The sequence below is a fragment of the Cinclus cinclus genome, chromosome Z (genome assembly GCF_963662255.1).
Source record: "Cinclus cinclus chromosome Z, bCinCin1.1, whole genome shotgun sequence".
NCBI lineage: Eukaryota > Metazoa > Chordata > Aves > Passeriformes > Cinclidae > Cinclus > Cinclus cinclus.
The window spans coordinates 40,315,265-40,320,662 of NC_085084.1; positions in this window are offsets into that span (position 1 = coordinate 40,315,265).

Below are 5,398 nucleotides of genomic sequence, written 5' to 3' on the forward strand. Positions count from 1 at the left end.
CAGAACAGAACAGAAGCAAGCTCACGTTAAGCTTCTCTGAAAAGGGCAGCGCAACCAGTTCATTCCTGCTGGGCTTTGGTCACTCCATCAGCAGCAGCTCAAAGAAGCAACAGACACCCTGAGAAGCCAGATCGTCCTCAAAAATGTTGGAAAGCCCTGCTGCAACATGAAGGATCATAGCATGAGGACAACCTCACCAGATCTCACGGGTGGAGGGCCAGTGGCCACTACCAGTTCAGCCCTGGCCCCAGGGATTTGCTTTCCTCTCCAGTGTACAGTGAAGCTGCTCTGCAGTGCTGAGGGAACAGTGGGGAACATCTTGCTTTGCTGCAGCTCCCCTCCATTAGCTCACTGATGCTGAGGGCCAATGCCCAGCCTGCAACTTTATGCTGGCCTTGCTTTTGGTCTGCCTCACACTCCTCACGGGATCATCACGGGCCTCTGTTAGGATCTGATCTGATTACACCACATACCTTACTGGTATGTGGTATGTACCCTTGCTTAGGGATTTCCTGGCCAGCTAGTGGTCCCCAGACTGCCTCTCTCCTTCAAAGGGTAAAGATCTCCCTACTTCCTTCTTCCATTCCTGGCAATGAGACATCAGCAATCATGGATTATGAGATGTTTTAACTATCCCCTACACCCTTTGCCCCAGATCTACCACAGCATCTGCAGTGCCCCTGTGAGTCACTGAGGCAATCATTGAGGGCAGCAGCCCACAGTAGAACAGCAGAAGTTCTGCTGGAGCTGAGGCAGTGTGGCTAATTCTGCTTCTGATCTCGATAATAAAAAATTATTATCAATAACGGTTTCTTCAGAACAAGATGAATCACAAGTGAAAATCTGAATCCAGGGAAGGGTTTGCCCAGCAGCTCAGAATGGGAAATTCATGGGATTTCCAGAGAAGTGGCTTTGTTGGCATCATGTTGCCAGTCCTTGTGGTTTTAATCAAGTGTCTTATATGGCTGGTTTCTTTCCTAGGATTCTTACAGTTGCAATATGATTACTGAGTTTTCTCTTCTTCTTTTCATATTGAGGCAATCTTTGCTTGTGGAAGCTAAGAAAGAAACCATGAGAACAAGAACCCCAGGGGCTCAAAATACCTATATGTAAATAAAGGTTAGCACCACAGAGATTATTTTCAAAGCAATGCTGTTTCTCATCAAGAAAAGACTTGTACCTGACAACCTCAGTGACACAGAAAACCAGTCTCTCCAGATGTGACTGAAACTGAATGCAACAGCTCCTTAGGCTCTTCTCCAGGCTCCCAGGCACAAACACAGCCTGCCTAACTAGGAGGTCCATGTGATGCCTTGCTTCTTCTGCTGCTTCACTCTCCACTTGCAGCTACCAAACCAGGAGACAATACTAAGGGAAGTTATAGGTGTAAGGAAAAAGTCTACTGGACTTCAGGTCCTGCACCCTTTCTTAGAAAAGACAGCAGACCCAGGATGCCTAGCGCTTTGCATGGACAGGAGGCAGAGCCACAGAGCTGTACTGAACTGTCTTCTTCAGGTTGCTGCATGAGGAGTTTAGCCCTTTAATGACAGATGTGTCTACCTTCCTTCCTGATGCATGGGCTGTGAGATGCAAGAACATGAAGGGGTTGGCTGGAAGGGATATTCAGGGATAAGGTGTGAACTGTTGCAATATATAAGCAAATGATTCATCAATTTTTTTTTTGTGATCTTCATTTTGGTCGTTACAGAGAAGAGTAAGAAAGTAGGAGGGGAATGAACAAACAGCTAAATCCTGCAAGGAAAAGAGAAATGAAACTAGAGTAGCTTCAGGTCAGATTGGCTGGATGCCGAAGACCATAGATGGGGTGAAAATATAAACTGTCATAAACTACCAAAGTGATGAGGCATATTTTGGGTCAACCTGCATTGAACTGTTTATCATGACCCTCCTTATAGCCCACACATAATAACAACACCACATCAGACAGCACCAAGCCCTCGCAACTAGATGGTGAAGAAGGCAGGAAGGACAAAAATGTGACCTTCTGCTCTGGAGAGCAAGGACATATCCCATGGAATGATGGCTAGCCTATCCTTGAAACATTGATGGTTTACTTGTAGTACTTGACTACCCTGTATAAAGTGTGGATTATTTTCAGGTTTTGCTGCATCCCCATCTTGGTAAAAGAAGAAATGAGTTTCCAGAAAGAAGAAAAAAGGGGGAAGGAGTAGAAAACAATTCTTGACTGTGAAGCACAGCATATGCTAGTGTGAAGCTGAACAGCTTTCATGAAACATATTCTAGCCAAGTTACTACTAATACCTGATCCACCCATGGTTTCTCATTAGTTACCTTCCAGCAATGAGCAATAGACTCAATATTATCAGTTATGTTCCTTTCCTCTCTCCTTCTCTCCCACCAATTAATCATCTGTTAATCATGAGAAACAGTCCTCTACTTGGAAAATATTGGACAAACAAGGAGTTTTGCCAATAAAATGGAGTACTATAGTAAATAATCATTAAGGTGTCCTGAAATAAGGTGTAGCCATATTGTTATGCCATTTTAAATACTGCTATTTAGCAAAATTCCTGGGGAAATGTAACCTGGTCAGATCTACCAGCTGATGCATACAGGTAATGTGTGTCAGAAATACCATAAGCAATAAAGACTTGGTCAGAGCAAGCTTCCTTGGTCTCACATCTATTAAGGCCCAGATGAGCTGCCCTGGAAGCAGACAGCTTTTCATTGTCCTGCCCTTTTCCCGGACTAGCTGTGCAAAAAACAGTCCCTACAGGTGTTGGACTCCCTTCAGAGGCTTCCCAGGAGAGTTCCCACAACACAAAATCCCTTCCCTGTTCACTTTGGCAGATTTGTTCCAGTCTAAGTCTCATTTGCTATCACTCAAACTCCAGCCATACACATTTCTCCAGTTGTATCCAATACAGGAAATACTGTCCTGTTTTAATGTAAATAAAGACTCTTACCTTCTTTGGTCTATCCTATAGTCAAAAAACAGTTTATTCAACCTTTATTTCTGGATTTATTTTATAGTCTTTTCATAATGCTTGTGCCTTTCATCTACCATTAGTATAAACAAAGAGAGACAAGATATTTGGATGTCCTCATACAAGTATGAATGAGAGTATATTACGCAGTTAGAAATTTACTTTAGGAGGACCCTTTTTGTTACCCCCAACCTTCCATACCCTTTGATTTCGTCTGTTCAATACAGCAGCCCTAACATTTGACATGAAGGTTGTGATAGAAATCCCCATGGTAAGATCTGAGATTACTGAGGCACAAGCAAAATGTACCTATGATAGACTTATGCGGATGTCAAGGTGACAAACATCTCACACAAGGCAGCACAGTACAGAGCAGGGATATACCAAGGGGCTGAATCTAAGATGTAGAATATGAAATGCAACTCTAAACTCCTGTCTTTTCCTGGTTTTGCAGTATTAATTATTTATTATTTGTGTAGGCCTCTCATGCCCTGAATGAAAAAAAAAAATCCCTAACTCACAGGAAGCACCTCTACTTACGACAATGTCTAATGATGTGCTGTCCACATGGGAGCAGGACTTTGAGACCTATCTCTGCTCTAAACCTCTATAGGTGCCTAAGTTGACTGAATCATAGACTGAATGAAATTCAGCAGCTTTTTCCCCAGTTTAAAAACACACACACAACAGGGAAGAGAAGGCAACCTACTAGGACCCACCATCTCAAAGAAACAGGGATAGTAAGACTTAATGCTCTGTCTCCATGGAACAAATGCCCATGTAGCTTCAGTATGGATGACTAATAGGCAGTTTTCTGTTTGGCTGACAGCTGGAAGCAGAAAGTCTACCCAAAACTGCAACTGAATAACAGACCTCCTAAAAAATCTATGTTCTTTCGCAGCCTTGGCTGAGGAACTTTCAAGGGTTTAGCTGAGCTTTCCATAGCCAGCACATGGGCATTACGTGTAAGGACAAGAACAGCATATACTTATCAAACTTTCAACCTGATTTAATAGCATCTTACCAATTACGCAATGACACATTTTTTCCATAAACACAGGAACTGTGTACCAAAGCAGGCTACAAAGTTAACAAAAAACCTGGCCCAACTTGGCACTGAACTTCCCAGCTATAATTTGCTAGACATTTCTTAGCAGAATGGATCATGTCTTCATGACACCCAGGGCCCTTTCATAACATGAATTAGCACAGAGTCACATCCAGTTCTTCCAAGCCTAACTCTTGTCCTTCCTATAAACTTACAGACACTATTTTCTGTTTGCTTACGTTCTCATACACCCAGTTTTATTCTTTTGTTTGCTTGAGGTTTGTTATGTGAAGGTGCTAAGTGATCATCTGTACAGGTTTGGCAGCCTGAAAGCTTAGTGTTCATGGATATGATGGAACTGGTTGGACTGCTTACAGAAGGACACCTGATGTACAATTTTTGCTTTTGGGACTAAGATCTTAGAAATTTTGTAATCTTATTATGGCAGTCATAAAGACGAAAAATACTGAGTTTTCTCTAAACATTCTGATCACAGACACCAAGACAAAAATAGATCACAACTGCAGAAAAGTTACTGCCTGTAGAATCCTAGGAGGTGAGGGCTCATGTATATGCCTCAAACACCAATAGCCAGATAGCTGTGTAGCCAACCATAGATTGTTGGTGATAAGAGCCAAGAATTGTTGGTAATAATACACTGAGAAAGTACAGGATGTGGCTGGAGTAGAGATCATAAGGAAGTAGGACAGCACATTTCTTGGACAAATGTCCTCGTTCTGGCTCCTGGAGATGAGCACAACGCTGCACAAGTGCAGGGATGAGGCTGAGAAATGGGCATGGACTGTAGGAGGGGATTGTGACCACCAGAGATCCCCAAAGCCGTTTCCAGAAAGGTCTAGAGGAATGGACTGCACAGGATTGGTAATTTGCACACAAAGTGAGAAACTTAGCTCCAAGATGAGGAGATTTATTTATAAAAGGCATTCCAACCAAGTTCACATGTGTGAGCATCCCCAGGACATCCCAGGTGGATTGATGCTGGAACTAGGACTGGTGATCTCTCCCTCTCTCCTTCTTTTACTCTCTCCTCCTCTTTAATTTATTTCTGTTTTTCTCTCTCCCCTTTCACCCCACCCCTCTGTTCAAAACCCACTGCCATGCATTCATAGAGGAGATCAGGTCCTAACTTATACCAATTTCCATACCAAGTATGCAATTTACTAATAGAACTTTGCGAATTTTTGTAGACCCTCTGACTTTTGTCATTCCTTTTGGCCATGAACATCAACAAATCTTGAGCACTCCCGTCCTCTCAGGGGTGGGATGCCACACTTACAGCTTTAATGTATGGAAGTGGAAAAAGGGGAAATAAAATGATATTGCATCCAGATAGTCAATAAAATAAAATAATTCAAGAGAA